The sequence below is a fragment of the Herpailurus yagouaroundi genome, unplaced genomic scaffold (genome assembly GCF_014898765.1).
Source record: "Herpailurus yagouaroundi ecotype Mexico unplaced genomic scaffold, PumYag 187, whole genome shotgun sequence".
Taxonomy (NCBI): domain Eukaryota; kingdom Metazoa; phylum Chordata; class Mammalia; order Carnivora; family Felidae; genus Herpailurus; species Herpailurus yagouaroundi.
In genome coordinates, this window is record NW_024412418.1 from 6,431,215 (window position 1) to 6,458,095 (window position 26,881).

General features: G+C 40.9%; 1 protein-coding gene across 7 annotated transcripts in view; it reads left to right on the plus strand.

Moving 5' to 3' along the window:
- Positions 1-3,511: 3,511 nt before the first annotated feature.
- Positions 3,512-26,881, plus strand: part of CELF1 (CUGBP Elav-like family member 1) — a 76,495-nt gene continuing 53,125 nt past the window's right edge. For 3 of the 7 annotated variants that reach the window (XM_040495167.1, XM_040495168.1, XM_040495169.1), the window contains exon 1: positions 3,513-3,661. The gene's annotated coding sequence lies outside the window, so the exon portion shown is untranslated. Of the gene's footprint in view, positions 3,662-20,673; positions 20,693-26,881 lie in introns of those variants that run through there. The other 4 variants (XM_040495170.1, XM_040495172.1, XM_040495174.1 and 1 more) reach the window with 4 other exon arrangements.

The window sequence follows — 26,881 nt, forward strand, 5'->3', positions numbered from 1 at the left end:
TCTTTCTTTCTTTCTTTCTTTCTTTCTTTCTTTCTTTCTTTCTTTCTCTCTTTTTAAAATTTTGTTAACATACAGCACAGTATTGGTTTCAGGACTAGAATTCAGTGATTCATCACTTACATACAACACCCAGTGCTCATCACAAGTGCCCTCCTTAGTACCCACTGCCCATTTAGCCCATCTTCCCCCCCACCTCCCTGTCAACCCAGAGTGTGTAGGAGAAACAGAATCTTAAGCAGGTTCCGTGCCCATCTTGGGAGTCCCTGGGGCTTGCTCTCATGACCATGAGATTGTGACCTGAATCGAAATTGAGTCAGATGCTCCACCAATTGAGCCACCCAGATGCCTGTATTTTTCATTCATTCATTCATTCATTCATTCATTTTTAAGCAAATGTTAATCAATTTGGAAGTCAAAACATGAAATGGGGCTCCTGATTGACTCAGTGGAGCCTGCAAGTCTTGAACTCAGGGTTGTGAGTTTGGGCCCCTTAATGGATATAGAGATTGCTTAAAAATAAAATCTTTAAAATAGAAGTATCCTACAACCCAGCAGTTGCACTACTAGGTATTTATTCAAAGGATACAAAAATGCTAACGCAAAGGGGCACACGCACCCCAATATCTATAGCAGTGCTATCAACAGTAGTCAAATTATGGAAAGAGCCCAAATGTCCATCGACAGATGAATGGATAAAGAAGATGGTGGTCTACGTATACAATGGAGTATTACTCGATGATCCAAAAGAATGAAGCCTTGCCATTTGCAACAACATGGATTGAACTAGAGGGTATTATGCTAAGTGAAACAAGTCAGTCATAGACAAATTTATGATTTCACTCACATGTGGAATTTAAGAAACACAAGAGATGAACATAGGGGAAGGGAAGGAAAAATAAAAGAAAAAACAGAGAGGGAGGCAAACTATAAGAGACTCTGAAATACAGAGAACAGACTGAGAGTTGCTGGAGGGGTGTTGGGTGAGGGGATGAGTCAATGGGTGATGGGCATTAAGGAGAGTATTTGTTGGGATGAGCACTGGGTGTTATATGGAAGCAATGAATCACTGGGTTCTACTCCTGAAACCAATACTACACTGTATGTTAACTAACTGGAATTTAAATTAAAAAAATAAAGAAAAGAGCATATGGGACAGATATGCACTTTTGTGTTTATTGCAGCATTATTCACACTAGCCAAGATATGGAAACAAGTTAAGTGCCCATCAATAGATGAATGGATAAGGATGTGGCATAAGGAGCACCCCTCTATTTGCTAGATGGAATGATGCTGGATTTGTGAATCATTTAATAAAACTAATTAGATCTTTAAAAAAATAAAATCTTTAAATAAAATAGGAAGGTTTTCATACATGTTTGCATCTCAAGCTTTTTGTGTTTGGACTGTCCTATATTTTGTCTGTGCTGTGAAGCCCTTTTAAGTTATAAGAGCCTATGTATGGTTGTTTTAAGTTTATTCATTTAAGTAATCTCTACCCCCAATGTTGGACTTTAACTCACAACCCTGAGATCAGGAGTCTCATGCTCTTCCAACTGAGCCATTCAGGCACCCCCTATTTGTGTTTTTCATGTAACTGTCATGCCCCCTCCCCACCCACCTACCACTTTGGGCTGATAGGATGTGGCCTTCCTTGGTAACTAGATGCAAAGGTTACACCAGTACCCTGCAATGAGTAGTACTTCCTCTCTGTCAATGGGAGTAAGTCAAGATAAATAGGGAAAAGTTTCTGGTTGCCCTTCACAAAATACCTGCTGAAAAACAAAACCAAACAAGATCCTAGGGAGATAAGAATAAGAAAATGGGTGTGATCCCTACTTTGATTTAACTCATGGGCAGGTTCCAGGTAGCTTCTGAAGCTTAAACAATTCATTCTCTTTTTTCATATCCAGCACCTGGATATGCTTATTCATGAATTAAGCAGTATTTATTGATGGGGGAGGGGAATTTGGGTGTAGATGGTCAAAAGGTAAACTTATTATGGTAATAATTTCAACATATATGTAAGTCAAATTAAGAAAATCAATATTTATTAAGCACCATTATTCTAGGCCCTGAGGATATAAAACAGACAGTATCCCCATCTCTGTAGAATTCACCTTCTGGTTGGGGACGACTACAAATAAAATAAGTAAAATATGAAGTATAAAATATACTATGTGAGTGATTAGTGCTTTGGATAAAGACAAAGCAGAAAAGGGGGATTGGAAGGATGGTTGTATGTGTGTGTATTTTATTTTTACTGCCTTCACTGTGTGTGTGTGTGTGTGTGTGTGTGTAATTTTTTTTTTTTAAGTGGGCCTCACACCTAGTGTGGAGCCCAACACTGGGCTTGAACTCACAACCCTGAAATCAAGACCTGAGCTGACAATTTAGCGACCAGCTTTGGCTCAGATCATGATCTCACAGTTTTGTGGGTTCCAACTGACAGTGCAGAGCCTGCTTGGGAGTCTCTTTTTCTCCCTCTCTCTGCCCTCCCTGACGCCTGCTTTCTCTCTCAAAATAAGTAAAATTAAAAAACTTAAAAAAAAAAGCTGAGATCAGGAGTTGAATGCTTAACGGACTGAGCTACCCAGGTGCCCCTGTATGTGCGTAATTTTTAAACAATTTAATTTTTAAAGTTTATTTATTTTGGGGGAGAGAGAGAGAGAGAGAGAGAGAGAGAGAGAGCGAGCGCCCATGAGCAGAGGAGGGACAGAGAGAAGGAGAGAATCTTCAGCAGGCTCCAGGCTCAGCACTACCGGGCTCCATCTCATGACTGTGAGATCATGACCTGAGCCGAAATCAACCAGGGGACGCTTAACTGACCTAGCCACCCAGGTGCCCCATGGGCAATCAGTCTCTTAATAAGGACCCTTATGAGCTTCCTGACACTGCAGGGGTTTTTGCAAAGTCGTGCGGTCACACAGCGGTTCATCCTGCTAGAAAGCACTCCTCGAACTCTGAAAGCTCGCAACACACTTACATTCCACACCTCAGCAAAGAAAGAAGGAGGCCTGGATCCTGTTGCTTGTCTGCTGGAGCAGAAGGAGGGTGTGTTATGTGTCCAACGCTGGCCAAACACCATTCCATTCACTCATTCATTCATCACCTATTTTATTATGCGCATATTCAGTGCCAGGTCATTCAGTGCCAGGTCATCCAGAACTCCGGTGGGCATGGTGCGCAGAGCCGAGAACTTCAGATTCTCAGGCCAGGTCTTCCCACCCTTCCCTTTGGTAGGGCTCTGAGACAAAGAGAAGCGTCCCGGCAGATCGCCGGGCTGAGGGTTCCGCCCGCAGCCCGGGGGGCTTCGGCGCGCCTGCTTCTCCACTCCCCAGCCCGAGGGGGCGCTGCAGCGCCACTAGCTCTGCTAGCCCTTGCGCGGCGCTCCGCTCGGATCTGCTCTGGGGGCGGCACCGCGGTGGTACGTTCCCTCTCACTGCCCTCCCCCTCCTCCTCTGCCCTCCCCGCCGGTGGTAGGTGCCGGAAGTGCCGCCATTTTGGGGTGTTCTGCTCTGGCGGCGGCGGCAGCGGCAGCGGCGGCGGGACGCGGAGGCTCCCCTGGGACTCGGCCTCAGCAGCGAGGCGGCGGCGGCGGCGGCGGCGGCTGCGGAGGCACAGGCAGCAGCTGAGGCAGCGGCGGGCTCAGGTGCAGCCGCTGGTGAGTGCGGCCGCCGCGGGTTAACGGGCCGCGAGTGGGAGGGAGGGAGGGAAAAGAGGCAGGAGGGAGGCGCCGCGGGGCGGGTCCGGTCCTGGCGGCCGCGGGTCACAGGGCCCTTCGGGCGCGGCCGCTCTGGTTCCCCGCGCCTCAGGGCAGGTCGGCGATTTCTTCCCGCGTGTCGGGGTCCTCCGCTCCCCGGGTCCGGCCGCGCTTGTCCGGCGCGTGCCCCCGCGCCCAGGGAGACCCGCCCTCCTCGTGGCCTTGTCTCCTCTTCCCCGCGCCCTTTGCCTTCACCCTTCGGGCCCTGAGGGCTTCGTCCCCCGCCCAGGGATAGCTCCGTCCTCTTTTTTCCGGCCGCCGTGCCAGACCCAGGCTGTCTGCCCGGGACACCCCTTCCCTGCTCCTGTCGCCCCACGTGTTTTTGGTGCCCACCCCGGGAGAGGGCCAGGACCCCTGCCTTTGGGGGAGGCAGCCTGTTCTCCTTAAGAGCTTCGAGAGCCCCCCGTTCCCCGCCCCAGATCCGCTAGGGCCTTGGCTCGCCCTCCCCCCACATCAGGTGCTCACCCAGTCGTGGCCTAGTAGCTGGGCTGGAATCTCGCACCCGGGAGCGCGGAGAGCACATTGAAGAGCTTTTTTTCTCCGGGGAGCTGGCTTTGGATTTAGAGCCGGTGGTATCTTGGTCGCGATCTTCGGGGCAGGATGTTGTTTTAATTTTTAACACTATATAGATCACAGGCTCTAAGGAGCTTCTTGTTGGTTCAGGTTCATCCTTATAGGTGAGGGGAAGGTGGTGAGATTTTGGTTGGAGCCTGTTTCAGCAAAATGGAATCTTTTTCTCTCCAGCAGAGTTTTAATGCTGTACTTTTATTACTCTCGAGTAAAAAGGGCTGTGTAACAATTCTAAATAGCGGCAGTGTTTTATAATGTCTGCAGTGTAAGAGGTTACATGCTCAGCGAATCCTTTACAGGAACTTCATCTTTTAAAGGTCTTTGATTCTCTGTAGATTGGAGAGACTTTAAATGCATTCTTTCACCTTTTCCACAAGTGTTGGGTCGGCTCTTTTCCTCAAGTGTGGCGTCTCTGAGAGTGCCCTGCAAGTTCAGTTTCTTCTTAACGTGCCTGGTGAGGAAGGAGGAGTCTCCACTTGGAAGCACCCAGGGTTCTTTCTCCTTTAATATTAATGAGTCTACTCGGAAAATCATGAAGTTACCATAGCATGCATAAAGTATTGCCAGAGCCCCCCACTCCCCATTCCAGTTTTTATATTCTCCTAGCTTTACTTACAGTGTGTGGTGTCTGGTCGTGAAATAGCCAAGATTGAAGCATTGCTGTTAGTAAAGCAAAGCTGGAGCTTTCAGCTGTTGCTTTAACCAGGAAGTTTGTGGTTCCCCCAGTGGCTTATTTCCTCTTGACTGTCCACCACCTGTTTCCATGAAGAATGGCTCCTGGCCCAGAGCATAGGTCTCAACTTGTCTCCAATCATTCATTCTTGTCCATGGGGTTTTCTGGTTCAAAGGTGGTATCTCGACTTAAAATCTATTAGCATGTGGGGTTGTTAGAGATAAAATATCTTTTCCAACTCTTTCGCTTTTCAGATGAGGAAACTGAGGCCACCAAAGGTTAAGTGACTTACTTGGCCAAAGTTACATAGTGAGTATTCTTAAAATAGGCTGAACATAGGTTAAAAGCAACAACAACAATATCATGAGCAATAATGCAAATTGTCCTTTAAGATGTGCCAGAATGGGAAGGCCCCTGAGCTGGAAGTTAGAAGGCCTGGGAAACCTTACTTTTGTTAGTTGCTAGCTTGTACAATCTTTAACAAGTCCCTTAAGTGTCCTGAGCCTCAGTTTATTCTCATCTGCAAAAGGGAGAAAATAGTGTCTGTCTCCTAGGGTGCTAACTCAGCTTCACTGCAGTAACGTGTGAAAGCGTCTGTGGTGTAAGAGACGGTGAGATTTTGAGCTAGAATGTTTATTTTTCTAAAGATTTCCACTTAATTTTTTTATTACAGAAGCTACAGATTCATTATAAAAAATACAGAAAAGCAAGAAATGAAGAAACTCACCCTTAGTCCCATCACTCAGAGGTGATTGTTAGTCCTTGGTCTTTATCTTATCTTTTTTATGTACTACAGAACTGTTTATTATTTTACCAGAATAAGTTTATCCTGCTCACAGTTTTGTGATGTGTTTTTAAGATTTAATAATATATGATAGTTATGGTTAATAAACACCTTTTAAATGGTGCTGTGAATTTAATAGCTCCAGCACATGTGAGGCCAGTGGATACCCAGCACAGGCACAGAAGAGTTGTTTTTTTAAACATATGCTGGGCTGGAAGAAGAGAAGAAAAGGAAGGGCAGAGACCTAACATCTATTGTATGGCTACTGTGTAAAATAAATAGTTGCTTTTTTTTTTTAAGTTTATTTGAGAGAGAGGTGTGCATGCATGAGCTGGGGAGGAGCAGAGAGAGAGAGACAGAGAGAGAGAGAGAGAGAGAGAGAGAATCTTAAGCAGGCTCTGTGCTGTCAGTGCTGAGCCCTGACACAGGGCGCCACCTCTGTCTCACCAATCGTGAGATCATGATCTGAGCTGAAATCAAGTTGGATGTTTAACCAAACTGAGCCACCCAGGCACCCACCCCCATTTATTTTTTTTTTAAGTTTATTTATTTATTTGTTTTGAGAGAGAGTGAGACAAGGGCAGAGAGAGAATCCCAAGCACGTTCCGTCAGCACTGTCAGTGCAAAGGCCTGCACGAAGCTTGAACCCCCAATCTTGAGATCATGGCCTGAGCTGGAGTTGGACACTTAACTGACTGAGCTATCCAGGTGCTCCCCAATTTTTTTTTTTTAAATAAAGATTTGTTCTCTGCTGCTAAATGTCAAGGCGAATCCTGAATTCTGTCCTCCTTTGTGTGACTATCACTGCAACTTCTTGAACTTAATTTTCCTGTGAGGCTGGACCTAATAAGGAAGATGGGGGAGGTTAGAAGGTGATGGTGGTGTGTGCCTTGTAAAGGGAGAGAAGACCTGTCACTTGGAGGCCCCATTGAACAAGTTGGAGGAAGTCAGAGCGTAGTCTGACTCTGCTGAAGGCTCAGGGTACTTCCAACAAATTGCTGTTTTTAAACCATGGAATGACAGGATTTGAATGAGCTATTTCCTAAGCTTTTTCTTCTTTTTTTTTCTTAATTTTTTTTTTTTAACGTTTATTCATTTTTGAGAGACAGAGCATGAGCGGGAAGGGTCAGAGAGAGAGAGAGACACAGAATCTGAAGCAGGCTCCAGGCTCTGAGCTGTCAGCACAGAGCCCGATGTGGGGCTTGAAGTCACGAACTGCAAGATCATGACCTGAGCCGAAGTCAGACTCTCAACCAACTGAGCCACCCAGGCGCCCCATCAGCTTTTTCTTTTTAAACAGCTTTATTGAGATACAATTCACATACCATACAATTCAGTGGTTTTGGTCTATTACGTTATTTTTAAAAATTGTGGTAAGATAACATATAACAAAAATTTGCCATTTTAACATATTAGCATTTTTTTAATGTTAAAAACCCCACATAAAATTTACCATTTTAACTATATTTGAATGTGTAGTTCTGTGGCATGAAGTGCATTCCCATTGATGGGAAATATAGCTCCAGAACTTTTTCATCTTGGATATCTGAAACTTTATACCCATTAAAATCAACTCTCCTTTTCTTCCTCCCCTCAGCCTCTGGTAACCACCAATCTATTTTCTGCTTTTGGATACGTCATATAAGTGAAGTGTATTTTCTGCTTTTGGATACCTCATATAAGTGAAGTGACTGGCTTATTTCACTTACCATAATATCTTTAAGGTTCATCCATGTTGTAGCATGTGACAGGATTTCCTTCCTTTTAAATGCTAAGTAATACTGGGGCACCTGGCTGGCTGGCTCATTTGGTGGAACATGTGACTCTTGATCTTGGTCATGGGTTTGAGCCCCATATTGGGTACAGAGATTACTTTGAAAAAAAGGCTGCTTAATACTCTATTTTATGTATATACCCCATTTTGTTTATTCATCTGTTGATGGACATGAGTTGTTTCCCACCTTTTGGCCATTGTAACTAGTGTTGCTCTGAACATGGGTGTGCACATATCTCTTTGAGACCCTTCTTTAAATTCTTGTAATTACCAAGATAATAGCCAGAATTGGGACTGCTGGATCATATTGTGGTTCTGTTTTCAATTTTTTGAGGAACTTCCATACTGTTTGCCATAGTGATTGTACTATTTTACAGTCCTACAAACAGTGCACAAGCGTTCTAGTATCTCCACATCCTTGCTAACGTTTGTTGTTGTTTGTGTGTGTGTGTGTGTGTGTGTGTGTTTGTGTTTAAATAGTAGCCATCCTAATGGAGTGTAAGCTGATTTTTTTTTTTTAAATTGAAGTGTAGTTGATGTACAATATTATTTTAGTTTTCCATGTACAATATGGTGATTGGACATTTATATACATTATTTCAGTGGTTTTGATTTGCATTTCTCTGATTAATGATGTTAATTGAACACCTTTTCATATGCTTGTTGGCCATTTGTATATCATCTTTGCAGAAATGTCTATCCAAGTCCTTTGCTCATGTTTTAAATCAGTTTTTTTTTTTGTTTTTTTTTTCAACGTTTATTTATTTTTGGGACAGAGAGAGACAGAGCATGAACGGGGGAGGGGCAGAGTGAGAGGGAGACACAGAATCGGAAACAGGCTCCAGGCTCTGAGCCATCAGCCCAGAGCCTGACGCGGGGCTCGAACTCACGGACCGTGAGATCGTGACCTGGCTGAAGTCGGACGCTTAACCGACTGCGCCACCCAGGCGCCCCTGTTTTAAATCAGTTAACATAATTTTTTTTTGTTGAGCTGTCGTTGTTTGTATACTGTGAATATTGATCCTTTATCAGATAGATGATTTGCAAACACTTTTGCCCATGTCTTTTCACTGTTGATTTTGTCTTTTGTCTGTTTTTGCTTTTGTTGCTTATGCTTTTGGTGTCTTATCCAAGAACACTGCCAAGTCTAATGCCATGAAGTTTTCCCCCTATTTTTTCTTCTAGGAGTTTAATAGGTTGTTACAGTTTTAGGTTTTAGATTTAGGTCATTTTAACTTTTTTTTTATGAGTACAGTTTAGTGGCATTGAGTACATTCACAATGTTACTCAGTCATCACCACTATTTCTAAAATGTTTTCTTTATCCCAAATAAAAATTCCGTAACCATTAAGCAATAATTCCCCATTCCCTTTTCCTCCTAGCCACTTGGTAACCTCTAGTCTGCCTTCTGTCTCTGTGAATTTGCCTATTTTAGGTACTTTGCATAACTGGAATCATAGAATATTTGCCCTTTAGTGTCTGGTTTATTTCAGTTAGCATGATATTTTCAAGGTTCATCCATGTTGCAGCATGTATCAGGTTGTCATTCTTTTTTGTGGCTGAAGTCTTTCTTTTTTGAGGTCAGGGATGTTTTTTTCATCTTGATATTTCACCCTCTTTTGAAGCTCCATAAAGGCTATTGAATTGATTAGAATTCATGCTCTTCATGTGGGTTGCAGTCACGGGATATCCACTGACAAGCACAAATTTCTTGAAAATTCAAACATCTAATTGTGCGTAAAAGTGCATAATGGTAACCCAAACCATAGTAAATAGCATCATTTATAATTTCTTGTCTAATTATAATTTCTGATCTTTGAACGTACAGTGTTTTTGGAATATTTTGTGTTTTTTTTTGTTTTTTTGTTTTTAATTTTTTTTTCAATGTTTATTTATTTTTGGGACAGAGAGAGACAGAGCATGAACGGGGGAGGGGCAGAGAGAGGGAGACACAGAATCGGAAACAGGCTCCAGGCTCTGAGCCATCAGCCCAGAGCCCGACGCGGGGCTCGAACTCACGGACCGCGAGATCGTGACCTGGCTGAAGTCGGACGCTTAACCGACTGCGCCACCCAGGCGCCCCTGGAATATTTTGTTTTGTACAGAAAAAGTGTCACATGAAGGGAACAAGAATAAAGAATAGGCAGATTTTTGCCTTTGCTTTATAAGTATGTAGTGATTTTATTAGAGGTGTGGATTGATCTCCAGGTATTCTGTATTGTATAGAGAAGTTTTTTTTTATAAGTATGGTATTTAATAGCCTAGTTAGAAAAAATAACACTTTTGGGGAAAGAGCATTTTGAAGTTAATCATAGACTTTCTGGTTTGTTTCGGTACGAACAAAGCTATTCAGGATATTCTCATGTATGAAAGGCTTTCTTTTCTCTCTTTTTTTTTAATTAAAAACAATTTTTTAAAATTTATTTTTGAGAGTGAGGGAGAGGGAGGGACAGAGAGAGGGAGACACAGAATCTGAAGCAGGCTCCAGGCTCTGAATTGTCAGCGCAGAGCCCTATACGGCGCTCGAACTCACAAACCACAAAATCATGACCTGAGCTGAAGTTGGATGGTTAACCGACTGAGCCACCAGATATCCCTAAAATAATTTAAGTTTATTTTGAAAGGAGGAGGAGGGGCAGAGAGACAAGGAGAGAAAAAGAGAGAGGGAGAGAGAATGAATCTGAAGCATGTTTCATACTGTCAGCATGGAGTCCACCCAGCAAGGGGCTTGAACCCACAAACTGAGATCATGACCTCAGCTGAAACCAAGATTTGGATGCTCCACTGACTGAGGCGTAGCCACTCAGGTGCCCCAAGGCTTTCTTCTTAAGATGAACTTGTACTTCTGTCTGTCTCTCTCTCCAAAAATAAATAAACGTTAAAAAATTTTTTTAAAAAAGGCGCCTGGTGGCTCAGTCGGTTAAGTGTCCGACTTTGGCTCAGGTCATGATCTCACATTTCCTGGGTTCGAGCCCCGTGTGGGCTCTGTGTGACAGCCCAGAGCATGGAACCTGCTTCAGATTCTGTGTCTCCCTCTCTTTCTGCCCCTTCCCCTGCTCACGCTCTTTCTCTCCAAAAATAAGTAAACATTAAAAAAAAAAAAAAGATGAACTTCTACTTGCTTTTTGTGGAGGTTCATAACTAATTTTGATCTGCTTGCCTACTTTGCTTCTCTTTGCTTTTTGGACCTAGCCTCCCACTGCATTTTTCTCCTCTCTGGTATTAACGGGGATTTAATATTAGTCCTTGAAGTATGGGATGAACTGGAAGTTTTTTTCAGTAAACTGTTCTCCTAAAGAGATATTACGGTCCTTATAGTACTCAACACGTGGGACTTTAGTGTCAGGGAAGACATTCATACTTTTTCTTCAGACAACATGAAACCATTCTTTTGTTAAAACTATTTCTTGATTCTTGGTTATTTTTAGTAAAAAAAAAAAAAACTTTATATGAATGAAAGTTTAATAAATGAAGGTTTAAGTGTTTCAGAAATATGCTTTGAACCAGAAATTAAATTCAATGTAGTGTTTCTGAATGGGACTTCTAACAGCCCAAGGTTGCTTGGTGTTAATATAGTCCTGCATTTACCTGCACATTCCTTCATAGAGGTGCTATGGCATGCTGAAATGGTCAAAGAGCAAGTAAAATAGAAACAAGAAATTTGTTAAAACCTGGAGAATTACTCTTCCCATAATTGAGAGTTGATTCTTTGATTTTCTGGTTTTTCAAATGAAAACTTGTGGCTTGAAAGAATGATGTGATTTGAATGGGATTTATAAGCATAGCCTGGGAGGGATAGGTGTGGCTGCTCCAGTCAATGAGTTTAAAAATTGGTACCATCACTGTGTCACCTTTAACATTTCTGGTCCTGTTTTCATTTATTTATTTAAAAAAAAATTTTTTAATGTTTATTTTTGAGAGAGAGACAGAGTGCAAGTGGGGCAGGGGTAGAGAGGGAGGGAGACACAGAATTCAAAGCAGGCTCCAGGCTATGAGCTATCATCACAGAGCTCAATGTGGGGCTCAAATTCATGGACCGCCAAGATCATGACCTGAGCCGAAGTCAGACACTTGACCGACTGAACCACCCAGGTGCCCCCACATTTATTTTTCATTAAAACATGTTTATTTTAGGGGCGCCTGGGTGGCGCAGTCGGTTGGGCGTCCGACTTCAGCCGGGTCACGATCTCGTGGTCCGTGAGTTCGAGCCCCGCGTCGGGCTCTGGGCTGATGGCTCAGAGCCTGGAGCCTGTTTCTGATTCTGTGTCTCCCTGTCTCTCTGCCCCTCCCCCGTTCTCTCTGTCCCAAAAAAATAAATAAACATTAAAAAAAAAAAAACATGTTTATTTTGAGAGAGAGTACATGTGTGTGCGTGGTGGGGGAGGGGCAGAGAGAGAGGGGAGAGAATCCCAAGCAAGCTCTGCACTGTCAGTGCAGAGTCTGACGTTGGGCTCTATCCCACAAACTGAGATCATGACCTCAGCCAAAATCAAGAGTCAGATACGTAACCGACTAAGCCACCCAGTTGTCCCCGTTTTCCCATCTTTAAAATGGAGACTGATACCACCTTGGAATGGTAATGTAAGAATTGAGGTTATTAATGCTAGGCATTGAGCAGTGCCTGGTAAAGTGTTGATAATGTTACTTCCTTTTTTCATCTGTAAAAATGGGCGTGTACTTATGAGTTGGTAACCCAGTATAGCCAAATCATCACAGTTAAAATGCCTGGCAGTGCCATACATAAACAAGCATTAAGTAAGTTCGTGTTCATTTTGTTTCTCCTTTTGCGTTTACTTGTTTCACATTTTCCTTTGTCTGTAGTGACTTAAGGGATAGGATTGTTTCCTTAAGTCCCAGTTTGTGCATCTGAAATGTTTTGCTACACAGGGCATCCTTACCCTTAGAACCTTTTAGCTCATTGCTCCCTGTGGAATACTTGGGTAATGTGGTTTCCTAGATTCATCTTCACTGTCTGTATTTCATATGAGAGTCTGTTGATAGGAGTCTTCTATGTTCATAGAAAACTGAAAAATACAAATGAGTTTATTACTGGATTTGTAATAGGATCACCTGGGTCTCTTTCTAATTAGGTAACTGGTTTTAGGTATGGAGGGAGAGAGAACAGGCTCTGATGCTTAGAGTTGTAATGTAGATGAAAGAGTTAATCATAATCAGGTTAGCTGTTTGCTTTGTGAACTGTGTTGTAGCAAGAATCCTTATCTGAGCTTTGTAATTTGCTAAAGACAGTTTTCTGTGAGGAGTTCTTTGTAATTGTAACTTTGTCCTTGTCATGAAATTGGCTGTTAAAATGTCCTTAAATAGAGGTTTCCTTGTAGAATTAATCAGCAGAACTGTTCTATAGTTGTTTTTTTGTTTATTTTTTTAATGTTTATTTTTGAGAGAGAGAGTGTGAGCGAGGGGCAGAGAGGGGGGAGACAAGAGAGTCTGAAGCAGGCTTCCGGCTCTGAGCTGTCAGCACAAAGCCTGATGCAGGGCTCAAACTCACAAATCACGAGATATGACCTGATCTGAAGTCGGATGCTTAACCCACTGAGCCACCCAGGCACCCCTCTATAGTTATTTTTTAATCTCTGTGTTATGGAGGTAATGGGCATATATCTGTTTATTTAAATTTCTTTGAATTCCAGAACTGTAACATTTTTCAAGAATGTTTTATATCTGTCTTAAAATTCATATTGACTTAACATATTTTTTTCTGCTAAGGAACTCTTTAATTCTAAAAATTTTATCTCATGGGCCAGAGGGATAAACATCAAAATTTAGGCATTGAGACATGGGTGTGTTTTTTTCCTTCATACTTACTGTCGTTTAAAACAAAAAATTTTAAAGTAAGATCTGTGCCTGATGTGGGGGCTTGAACTCCCAACCACAAGATCAAGAGTCACATGCTCCACCAACTGAGCCATCCAGGTGCCCGTGATTTTTTTTTAACGTTTATTTTATTTTTATTTTTGTAGTTTTGAGAGACAGAGACAGAATGAGCAGGGGAGGAGTAGAGAGAGAGAGAGAGACAGAATCTGAAACAGGCTCCAGGGTCTGACCTGTCAGCACAGAGCCTCATGCGGGGCTTGAACTCACAAACCGGAAGATCATGACCTGAGCCCAAGTCAGACACTTAACCGACTGAGCCACCCAAGCACCCCTGCCCCTGATTGTTTTTAAGATTTTTATACAGAGAACATGAATTTTATAAATATGAAAAGTACTTAAAATTGGACTTTTTTTTTCCCCTGAAGGGATGAGAAAGCCTAGTTAGGGGAGACTGTGTGAGAGTACTATGTATTGGCATTTCAAGCATCTAAGATGTTAGAAAGCATTTTAGCTCTTAGAGCTTTGTGAAATTCTAACGTGACCCTCTATCAGCTGACCTTCTCCCCATTTCGCAGGAAGTAGACTCATTTTCAGAACCGCTTTTGGATTGTAACATTTTGATTTCTCTTTTTCTCCACTTAGAAAGTAATGGCAAGCAAGTATAAAGAAAAATGGTGAGTTCCAGTTTAGAGACTGCAGTGAGGTCTGATGGATCGATCTCACTTAATTTTAATATGCCACTTTTGGGGTATGTTCATAGGCGCAGAGTGTGGCTTTAGAAGGAACTGTTAACTAACTTTCTGACCTCCACGGACTGCCAAGTGTTTAAACAGCTATGTTCAGCTTTGACAAAATGGAGTTGAATATCACTTTTTTTCCCTATGTTGAAACTCCACTGAAACTTTATTTTCGAGTTGGGAAATGTCTTTAGTTTGGGGATTATACAAAATGCAATTTTTTTGGTTTCAAAGCTGTTTAATTTTATAGTGTCATACTTTTAATTTTGGAAGGTCAGTAGTTTCCATTTACATAACCTTGCTACTCTTCAGCAAAAGAATCATTAAATTAGAAACTGTCACCACTTTCTCATTGTTCTTTTACCTTTTTGTTTCCTGTGAGATTGAAGCAAGCTCTTGCAGAGACTGGGAATGTGATATTTTGGTGATAATGTGGGGTAACTAAGAGTCTACAATGAGTAGACCCTTTTTTAACCCAATATTATGTGGACATCTGTTAAGTTTTTTCTAGTTTCTGTTTTGCACAGATCATTTACTGCAGGCTTTTCCCAGTTTCTTTGTGCTTGTAGCTTTTGTGTGTGGAAAACATGCCTCTTTTCTGCTCTAATTCCCGCCGCCCCCCCCCCCCCCCACCATCACATGGCTTGGCTAATGTTTCTATCCTGCATGACTTTGTGTGATACTGCCCACTTTACCATACTAGATTGGGTGGGATAGTGCTGGTGAGAAACACCTGTGCTGTCCTTTTGGCTGCCTGCCTGATTCTGAATGCTGTTGTCTGAGCAAGAGTCTTAGGGGTCTGGGGAATGAAAGGAAGTCAGAGTGGTGGTGATGAGCAACTTGACATTGTGTAACTGACATTATCAGCTAGCTGGTTATTACCGCCTATTGAAGCAGTACTGTTTTGTGATCATATAGCCATTTTAAACCTTACAGCAGATTTTCAACAACGATGTTTCACTGTCTATGTGGTAAAGGACTATTCCTTAGGTTTCTCTTTCTTAGAAGGCTAGGACGAGAGGAATGTGCATTGCATTTTTTTGTCTGTCAGCCCTTTCCTGCTCATGGTTCAATTTCTATTTGTCATTTAGTACATAGCTAACCTTTCTTATGAAGCCTTTACTGTTCATCCATTCCAATATTGTATTATAGGATGTTATTTAGTGTTTTATTAGACGCATTTTCTCATTTCAGCAAGATTTTAAGCTTTTTTGAGCATGGAGACTGCTTTATGGCTGGGTGTATTACATAACTTAAAAAAAAAATTTTTTTTTTTCCTTTAAGCAAGCTCTAGGCCCCAAGGTGGAGCTTGAACTCACAACCCTGAGATCAAGAGTCACATGCTGTATGGACTAAGCCAGCCAGGTGCCCCATGTATTCTATAACTTTTGAGGAGTCAGGCACACAGTCCCTATACTAATTATACTCTGTGACCTACCCCTTCTTGTAACAGCTTATTGGACCAGAGGTGGACATCTAACTCAAGCTGGGCAAATCAGTTTCTCCTAAGAATTTGAGATTGTAACTGAGATTTAAGTCTTTAGGGAACACACGTATCACCTGAATTCAGAGAACTTGAAACATATAAAATCACATTCACAGTCAAGTTTAGGCTCATGATACATCAGGAAGCTGTGAAGGCCAGTCTGTAGGGAGGGATAATTAAGTAGATTCATCCTGAAAGAAGTATAGGTGAGAAATGCATCTCTGAGGAGAGAGGCGGCCATCCACATGCAGAATAGAAACCTATGCATAAAGCTTTTCCAGGTGTGGCTCTGTTATACTTTCTGCCTTTGAGTTCTTTTAAATACTCCAGTATCCTTTCCGTTAATTCCGTTTTGTACTTAGGGTAGTTTGAAGGTTTCTCTTAATTACTGAAACTTTTGAGAAGAGTACAAGCTTTAATATTTCTTAAATATTTTTGAATTTTAGAAGTCAGGCCTAGGATCATGGCTTTTTGGAAGATTGCCCCTTTCCCCACGCAGCAGGTAGCTCCTCCTTTAGGCTCCTTTGAGGTCTTGGCTCCTCTGTAGTATAGACATTCCTCTATGTTGTCACTTTTGGTATGTAGAGAGTACTTCTCTCTGGTGCTTTGCCAAATTAAGATTGAGGTTTTGTTTTTACATGTTTTTAATGATTGTTTAGTTTATGTAACGTTTATTTGCTTAGATTATTCTTTGCAGCATATATGACTGATCATAACAAAATAATATTGTTCTTTCAGATAGGAAACTTAATGGTGGGCTATCATTTTAGAAGAATTTTTTGTGAGGTGTATGGATTAAGTTCATTCTTTTCTAGTTAAGTAACACATTTGTTTTAGTTCTTGATTGTTTCCTCTTGAAGAAAAGTTGATGGACTTGAGTGGAATACAATAATGTGAGTTGAATGGCAGTTGAGACTTTAAACAAAGGGTAATGGTGAGTGGCTGTGTGCCCAGTTGATGGAGTCTGTCTGGTCTGGGCTCAGTTAGTAACTTCATGAATGATCTGTAATAGGAGCATCACAGTGGTGTTTTTCTCTTTGAGAAATGTTAATGAGGGAGAGAGGGAAGCTCTGAGAAAGATAGTTTAATGCTTCCAGTTTTTTTCTTCCTGTGATCATTTGATATTTAAGTTGAAAACCTTTTTTCTGGAAAAATGTAAAATTTCCCTGTAATAATGAGCAGGAATTAAAAAGAGACTAGACCCAGCTTTGAAACATGGATTTTCATACAACCAGGAGGGAATGGATTTTCAGAGTAGGAAAAACTGGAAGACGTTATTTCCTATTGGAGGCTAGCCTGATTGTTGTGAATATGTACATAACCAGTGTTACACTTTCATGGAGTGCACATATGATATTGAGCTGAATGCTCTGCATATCGGAAGTCTTACTGTCCATAGTGCTCAGTCCTTGCACAAAATAGAGACTTGATATTTTTAGAGTACTCCATGTCTGGTCGAATGGCACTTTAATTTTACGTTTTGAGATAGTTCAGGGCTGAGGAATAGGAAGAAAATCTTTTAAAACTGAAATTCTGAGAATTTCTTGTTTTTTCAAATCATTGTCTTTTGAAGATAATCAGTACTCAAAGGAGTTTTATGGGAAAAAAAATTGTAAGCAGCCTTCCATTGAACGACATTAACTTGGGGATGCCTGAGTGGCTCTGTCAGTTGGGTGTCTGATTTGATTTTGGCTCAGGTCGTGATTCCACAGTTTCTGGGATCAAGCCCTGAGTCAGGCTCTATGCTGGTGGGGCGGAGCCTGCTTGGGATTCTCTTTCCCTCCCTTTCTCTGCCCCTCCCGCATGCGTGCTCTCTTGCTCTTAAAATAAATAAACTTAAAAACAAAAAAGACATTAAGTTGGCTAAAATTTGTACTACAAAAGACTTTGTGTACCTCCGTGATCTTGAAACCTCATATTGTATATTGCCTGGACAAAATCAGAAGGCTCCTAGACAACCCTGATTCTGGCTCTGTTTTCTGTAGCTCCAGAGAATTAGAAAAAGAGAATCTGATACTGTTGGCAGCCTGTGCTCTCTTGCTTTTCTGGGCCAAGACATGCATTTAAAAATAAAATCAAGGAGATTGTAAACCAGTAGTAAAAACGAATAAAACACCCAGGAGTTTGCTTCCTCTCATGTCCTGTGGTCTGAGTCTTTTTTAAAGTCTTTAGGCTGGCATTTAACTCATGTGACAAAACTGTACTCTGGGCTTGTTCTTCTGTATTTCCCCTTTGAGATTTATGGGAAACAATAATGGAAAGACACCATGTTTATTATATATTTATTGTTTTTATCATGTTCTATTTCTGTTTAATAGCCTCTTGATACATTTACAAGTGCAATAATAATAATAAAAAAAAAGCCTGCAAACTTCTTTACTGAAATCAAGTGCTATTTTTATTTATTAATGTTCATTTGTCTGGTATAACTTTGCTCTTGCCTCAGTAAGATCCAGACAAAGACTTCACTCTGTTCCAGGAAGCGTGCAATTTAGAAAAATGTTTTCTTTTGAATTCTGGCTGTTCCAGCTTCTCCTGTGAACAAACCAGATCCACAGATCAGGTTTGTAAACGACCTGTTTTCTTAAGGTATCTTCTAACAGAACAGGTCTCGGGAAACTGAGTGGCAACACATTTAGCTGGGAGTAGCAGCTCATCTCCCCGAACTACATCCCCTTTGTCCACACACAGCAATTTTGGAGGCAGACTTGGAATTTAAATGTACACTTCTCTGTTCTGGTCCAGTTTGACTTTATAGTCCATTTTATTATATTTTGTGTGTCTGACACATTAAGATTTTTTTTAATGTTTATTTTATTTTTTGAGAGAGAGCGAGTGCGAGCAGGGGAGGGGCAGAGAGAGATGGGGAGACAGAATCCCAAGCAGGCTCTGTACTGTTAGTGCAGAGCCTGAGGTGGGGCTCGAACTGCTGAACTGTGAGATCATGACCTTAGCTGAAACCAAGAGTGTGGTGCTTAACTGAGCCACCCAGATGCCCCTGTATTTGTTTTTATGAATAGGGGAAAGATGAAGACTAGAATATATTTCCTTCTTTTGCAAGACAGAGTGTCTGAAACAGTATCTAATATTTCTTCAGCATTGTATACTATATGGTAATATTTCTTGAAGATAGCTTGCTAAAGAAAAATGGAATCAGGCTTTCTGAATTGCCAGATCCAGAACATCAAAAAATGCTTTGACCAAAAAAGAAAAAAAAAAAGAAAAAAGCCCGCTGGATCCACCCCCAGGAATCCTAGTGGGTCCCCATGGTAACAGCCTCCTTGCTTACAACTTGTCACTGTGTAGCTGTCACTAGAGTTCAGAGAAAAGCCAGTATATCAAGAACTGTATGGCATTAACTACTCCTTGATAAAATGCTGTTGCATATTTGAAACAAGCCAGAAATAGAAAGTTAAAGGTTTTACTTTCTGTGTTACATTAATTAGATGTTTTAAAAAGCTGCCTAATTATGGTAAGGTGCAGCAGTGGGAAGGTGGTGGGTGGCCGAGGCAGGCATAGGAAGAAGCCATAGGCTCAGAAGGTTAGATTCTTCAGAGATTTTTCTTCTCTAATCCTTTCATTTTGCAAATGAGAGAAGTGAAGTGCTTTACTTTGATTCACATAGAAGCAGAAACAGGATTCCAGCCCAGGCTTTCTAATTTTTCAGCATACTGTTCTGTCTCCACTCATACCTTGCATTTACCATGCCTCTGTTTTTCATAAATGAAGTCGCAAGTTTCTGAAGTTAGGGAAGGACCTTAGAGGTTATGCAGAGAAACTTTCTACCTAGCAAAGGAGTCCCTTCTGCACCATCTTGGGCAGGTGGCCTCTGCCTCTTCCCTCAGGTGGGGGTTATCTATCTAGTTAGCAGGAACTCCACTGCCTGAGTTCAAAGAGAAGATCGTTGTATGTGGATTTCCCATTTTAAAGCGGTATGCTTTGTTTTTCTCCTCTAATAAAATAGTTGACCATCAGACTCACATGTTTTTCATTAGCCTCTTTATCTCCATTTAAGTCATGCTTGTCAGTCATGACAAGAGAGAGAATTCTTTAAAAGAATTATGTCTTACCTAAACCCTAGAACTTTGAAAAGGTAATGCCATATTTGGAACAATCTGGTCCTTTAATGGTGGGAGGGAAAAGATGATAAATTTTATATTGAGTTTAAATACTTTATAATGTGCTTATTAATAAGATGAAATTGATTATAAGCTGGAGTATCAAAGAGGCCTCAAAGTTTTAAAAACAAAATCAAAACCACATAGGCAAGATGTTTAATATTTTTTGTGGTGCATTTATGAATACTTTTGTATAGAGTAGGTTCATTTTGTATAGAGTAGGTTCATGTAAAATAATCTGACCCAGTATCGAAAGTCCACCCAGGTGCCCCTATTTAGGCAATTATTAATTATAATACCAAAAAAGGACTTACTTGGTTTGTTTTTTGGATGCCCTGTTGCTTAGTATGCCAGTCATCAAATGCCTCTGTCAGAAAGCGCTTCAGCTTTTATCTTTCTTCTTTCACAATTGCTTAAAAGGTAATAGTAGGTAAACAGTTAAGATTACTAGCTTGAGGGGTGCCTGGCTGGCTCATTTGGTAGAGCATGTGACTCTTGATCTCGGGGTCACGAGTTCAAGCACCATGTTGGGTGTAGAGCTTACTTAAAAAATAAAAAAAAAAAAAGATTATTAGGCAGCTCTTCCTGCCCATGGGTCCTGTCCCTGTCCCCTTTTGCACATCCCTCCCAAAAATTATTAGCTTGTGATTTTTTTATACCTTTTAAGAAAAGCACATATGCATATTTTCTAAGATATACAGAAATGTTTTCAGTTTTTCATAACACAGATATTTTTTCCTCGAAGAATTTACCATACCTAAAAATGGAGAATTTGGCTCCAAGATTAATTTTCCTTTTTGTCTTACCAGAAAATTAAAGTGAAAATGCTGTTGGCAGTCTTTTGCTGTCTTGACTTCAACACAGTAGAGAATGCTATAATGAAAATGTGGCTGAGTTTTTAATATTCTGGAGTTTCATGACCACCAGCACTTCTTGTTGTGCAGCCAAGGTAATTAAGGTAATCAAATATTTTAGTCATTAGCAGGTGTGGCCTGACTCTGAAAGAAATCTCTAATCTTAGCTTTATCCCCAGTGCCCTTTTCCTTTTCACTGTAAAACATTTATTACTTAGTTGTTCTGGCTCTCAGTTTGACCAGTGAATTTTTGTGTAAAAGTTCATTGTGCAAAGTTTTTGACTAGAAAATATGCCAAGTTACAGTGTAATGAAAGAAACTGTTAGACCTCACATTGATGGGGGAAGGGAGGAGAGACAGATACAGGAGTGGGATGGAAGGAGAGAGAAATGGTGCATCCTTACATTTGGTAGACAAGGCAACTTGAGGTGTTAGGAACCTCAGTGAGGAGAGTAACTTATTTGAGGCATCGAGCTATTACGTGGTAGGACATGGTTGGACTGCGAGTCTACACTCCAAATGCTGTGCCATTTTCCTGCATTTTTCTTGCTTCTCGGGGCCTAGTCTCATGACAGTAATGAAATAACTTATTTTTGTAGCCATTCCTTTTCATGTAGTAATGTAATTTTTAATCATTGAACCAGTAATGTAAATTCAGTATCTTGTTCTAGAAGTTCTTAGCTTTGAGAGAGTTAGAAAAATAACTGCCCTGATACATTTTTTGGTGTACCTTTCCTAAACTGCTTACCGGTTTTCTGATTGAAAAGTGGGAGTAATTTTAGACTTAACAAGTGGCATGGAAATGTGGTTTTAAAGTAGCATTCATGACTTTCAAGTCATTCATGACATCTTCAAGTCTTTCAAAACAAATGTATGGGTCATAATGAAGTTTCTGTTGGCAGATAGATGGAGGTAACCCTCACAGGTCATTTAATAGATGAGAAAACTGGATGTTACAGCTTTATTTGGTTCTAGGGAACCAAAATGAGACATGATGTGACACAAAAGACTGTCGTTTCCCCCCTACCCTCTTCTTAAAGTCTGGTCCGTCTCCCCCAGTTCCCATGCCCCACAGCCATCATTTTGGCTCTGATAATTACTTCTTAATTCTAAACAGCCATATTCCATGAGCTCCTAGAAAAGAGAGAGAAAGAAAACCCCAGTCTCTCCAGGGGACCTTTCAGTCAGTGCCACATTTACCAAGCGGTCTGTCTGGTCTGTGACCATGTCCTCTTTTGTCTGGGCCCACATGAAAGAGTGTCCCAAATGCTATCTTGATATATGTCCTCACTAGCAGTCTTGTTTTTTAAGCCTCCCTTTACAGGTTGATTCACAGTAGGGGAGAGTCATGTTCAGAAACTTTTTCTGATAGCCTGAATTTTCTTGTCTTTTATCTCTTTGCTTCTATTTATATTCTTTGTACCTCTTCCTTGAGCTTGTGCCTTCTGCATAGTTGACTCTATTATATCATCTTTGGGGCTGCAGAATAAAAGTTGGAAGATTTTAAAGTTAAAGTTCCCAGAATAATGTTGTCGCCCACATTGCACATATGTCACATCTTGAGTTTACTAGTTAACTCTCTAAATATGTGCTTTATATACAGTATGTGCAGTGTGATCACTTAGGTTGCCATGAGAACCTAAAAATTTTAGGCTTAAATTGTTCAGTAACAAACACATACTTTTATTGTCTTAGAGAGAGGCTAGTTTTTTCTTTTGTCTGATATACTTTTTTACAAATTAAGATATTAGGCAGTGGCCATTCTCATATATTGCCTCTTGCTTCTTTGACTATTCTTCACTTCAGTCTTCTATATTGTAGTTTTTTCTCTCTACCTACCTCCTATTTCTTTGCTATAGGAATAGAATTAGAAGTAGGAAATTGGGGAGTGCTGGGTGGCTCAGTCGACTAAGCCTCCGTCTTTGGCTTAGGTTATGATTTCAGAGTTTGTGGGTTTGAGCCCTGCGTGGGGATCTCTGCTGTCAGTGTGGAGCCTGCTTCTGATGCTCTGTCTCCCTTTTGCTCTCTGCCCCTCCCCTGCATGTGCTCACTTTCTCTCTGTCTCTCAAAAATAATAAACATTAAAAAAAATAAGAAGTGGGAAACTGAAAGCTTTACTTTTTAAAAAAGTGCACCTGGTAAGAGAGGAACTATATGGGATATCCCTAACACACCTAAAGAGTTCTGTTTTCACGTAAGCCTCCTGAGATGAGCTATAGTGCTAAAATTTGCTTGGAAACTTTTTTTTTTTTCTTTTAAGCATTGTAATGTTAGCCTATCATCTAAAAACAATTCAGGTTCAGTTTTAATTGGAATACATTTTATCTTAGACTTTTTTTTTTTTAACTTACTTATTTTGAGAGAGCATGAGCAATAGAGAGGGGTAGAGAGAGAATCTCAAGCAGACTCCGCACTGTCAGTGCAGAGCCCCATGCAGGGCTTGAACTCAGGAACCGTGAGTTCATGATCTGAGCCAAAATCAAGAGTTTGATGCTTAACTGACTGAGCCACCCAGGCACCTCTAGACCTTTTTTTTTTTCTTTTTTAAGTTTATTTATTTTGGGAGAGAGCATGGGGGTCAGATGGGGAGGGCAGAGAGGGAGAGAGAATCCCAAGAAGTATCTCCCCTGTCGGTGCAGATCCCAGCATGGGTCTCAATTCCATGAACTGTGAAATCATGACCTGAGCTGAATATCAAGGGTCACTTAGCCAACTGAGCCACCCAGGCACCCTGGAATACGTTATTTGGAGTAATTTCTTGGCCATGGTAACTTGTTTATTCTTGACTGGGTTTAGTCATGAGGACTCCCTTTTTGGACCAGGAAGTACAAGAGGAGATAAAAGGATGTTAGAATGGGGAACAAACTGTATATTGTTTAGTCTTAATCTAAATCTGTTTTGGAGCATGGACCCCCCCCTTTGTAAATCTGGTAAAAGTTATGGACCTATTTTCCTATAAATAGAAATAAATAAGTATAGTTGAACAGTGTGGAGATTAGTAGAAAATCCACTTATAACTTTTGATGCCCCCCCCAAACTTTACTAATAGCCTACTGTTGCCCAGGAAGCTTTACTGATAAAACAGTCAACACATTTTGTATGTTACATGTATCATATACTGAATTCTTAATAAACTAAAGAAAATGTTAAGAACATCATAAGGAAGAGAAAGTACATTTAAAGTACTGTACTGTATCAAAAAAAATTGCAAGTAAGTGGACCCGTGCATGTCACACCCATATTCAAGGGTCAGCTGTGTATGAATGCATTTTGCATATATGTGTAGAATTTACACATAATATAAGGGAGTTTATGGAATTCTGTAGGTCTGTGGACCGTAGATAGGGACTCCTGTTCTGGTCCAGTCCCGTTTTTGAGGAAATGGGAAATGAGAAAGAAATGACCAGCCCAAGGCCATAGTGTAGCTGTTTATAGCCATTTTGATTTTGAGGTGGTACTTTTAATCACTGCTTGGTATATATAGTTGTGGTCCTTTGGATTGTGTTCTTTATTTTTACTTAGTTGCCTTCACAAGAGGAACCTTGGTAAAGTCTGTAATAGATCATTAAAGCTGTGATCTTACCCAAAAAGTAGCATATTAATCCATAACCAGTTACTCTTTGGGAAATCAAAGTTGCTGTAACAAGCTGCTCAGAAAAACTAAATATATAAGCCACTACATACAATTAACAGGTTTTTAATAAAATGTTGAACATTTGCATATCTGTTTTGTCGGACATGAAGGTGCCTCTACTGCTGGAATCCTGTGTTTTCTTTGTCAGTGTATTAGATGGTGTGGACAAGGCTCTGCCTTGCACTAGGAGATCTAGGTAGTGGGATTGAGAGATCAAGTTTGCAAGATCAAGTTTGCTGTCCTTTAGCATTCTTTGCTCATCATTACTGTATTACGTACAATGGGCAAAGAGAATTCAAAATTCCAAAACGTTAATTTCCTAATAAAATATATTGGAGCAGGTAATTATGGTGGATATGTTATTATGTCTTAAGAATTTGAAAAGTTTCTTTAGTTTCAAGGACAGTGTGTTGCTGGAGGGTGGGGGAAGCTACCTAGCATATTTGTTTATTTATGCCCCATAAGCTTAGGCTAATGCGCACATACATACCAGACAATTCAGTGATGGGAAGGAACTGGACAGGGCTCTGTTCTCTGGAATTCTCCTTCATGGTTGGATGAAGTGGTAGTGTTTTGTAATAAAAAATCTCAGAATGTGTCAGCATCAACATTTCTAGTCTCCACCATACTGTTTTCCTGTGGCAGGTGTTTTGTGTTTTTTCCCCCCTTTTATTTATTTAAAAATTTTTTTTAAATGTTTATTTTTGAGGGAGAGAAAGAGACAGAGCGCAAGTGGGGGGAGGAGCAGAGAGAGAGGGAGACACAGAATCTGAAGCAGTCTCCAGGCTCTGAGCTGTCAGCAAAGAGCCTGACACGGGGCTTGAACCCACGAACCATGAGATGATGACCTGAGTTGAAGTCAGATGCTTAACTGACTGAGCCACCCAGGCACCTTTTTTCCCATCCTTTTAATGGTGGTGTAAAATTTCCTCAAAAGGCTAGGCAGAGATTTCTGAGATATGTTCCTGAAAGTGTGATGTGAGAGATGTTAGAGTGGATGCTGAGTTATGGTCTGAATTTATTTTTCTTTTTTTTTTTTGAATATGTTTTCTCTGAAGTTGGCAAAAAACTATACATTTTTTTTCACTTTTTTTAAAGTTTACTTATTTTGGGAGAGAGAGAGAGAACCCACATGCGCATGTGTGTGCAGGAGAGCGGCAGAGAGAGGGAGAATCCCAAGCAAGCTCTGTGCTGTCAGCACAGAACCCGACCCAGGGCTCCATCCCACAAACCATGAGATCATGACTTGAGCTGAAATCGAGAGCCGGAGCCTTAACCAATGGAGCCAGCCAGGCGCCCCTTAACTTTATATTTTTAAATTACAGACTTAAAGAATTTCAGAAATGGAGGGACCTTAGAAATCATCTAGTTCAAATATTGTAGACTTACATTTAAAGATAATGCCCTTTGAGTGCTAGTAGGTGGGACCTGTGGGAGAAGATCTAGGTGTGTCTGTCTTCAGTCTTTCTCTTAATTTGTATCGTGTTTATAGTTGCTACTCCACAGTTTAGCACTAGTCAGATGCTATCAACCTTTATTATCTCATGTATTAATCTTACCTAAGAACTAGAGTTTAAGTATTGGAGTAATTGATAGTACAGTTTATGTTTGTGCTGCATCCCCTGTAATACTGAATCTAGACAGTGCATGGTAAATACTTGGTTGATTGATTAGGAGTTAACGTATGGGATCATTTCAACCAGTCAACCATGCGTTTTTTATCCTGCGAGAGTTCACTCTGGCCAGAAATTGAGCTTTTCATACACTTCACATTGAATGAATCTGAATGAATTGTTCCAAGCAGAGTAATTTTTGGAATATAAAATATGGCTTCTGATTACATAAGCCAGCATCCTGGGAAATTATATTTTTAAAATCACCATCAGAATTTATTTTAACTTGTAACACCCCCTGCCCCCCAAGAAAAGGAGAGACCCCAAAACATAACCTGAGAGCTGGAATGAGATCTTGATTCTGGAAATAGCACAGGAGCAGTGAAGGTTGGGATCATTCACACAAATGGAAATAACCTTTTTTACTGTATTAAATTCCATAATTTAAATGATAAATTAAGCCTCACAGCTACTGCTGATCTGGTAAGACTCTGACCTAGTAAAGTTTTCACACTGTCTTTTCTATTTCCCATGGCTGGGGGATTCTTGGTGTAAGTGACTGAGATTATTGGGAAGTTCCTTGACTGAAATAGAATCTCTCAAACCTTTCTTCAAGCACCAGCCTGTGTGTTTCTGGTTTTTGTCTGGAGCATGTGAACAGAATGCATGTGTGTGAGATAATTGGGTTTTCACTGATGGCCCCCTTTCAGCAACCATGTATGGGTAAAGCTGTGCAGGTCCCTGCTCCTCCCTCTCTGAGCACGGAGCAGAATCTATTCTGCTGAAGCTGCTGTTCCACTTTCAGCTTTCTATATTTGTACAGCAGCAGCAGGAGCAGCCCACTAGCTAGGCGGCGTGGCTGCCCTGTGCGCCCATATTGGCTCAGGCCTGAGCGGGGCTCGCAGTTTTGTTCTTACGTGCGTCCATCTGTCTGTCTGTGTACATTACTGTGGAGGACTGAGGTTTTCAAGTGAAAGAGGTGATCCGTTTGTCTTTTCTGTTTTGTCATTTATAAATGGTAGAGAATATTTCAGAGTCTTGGGGAT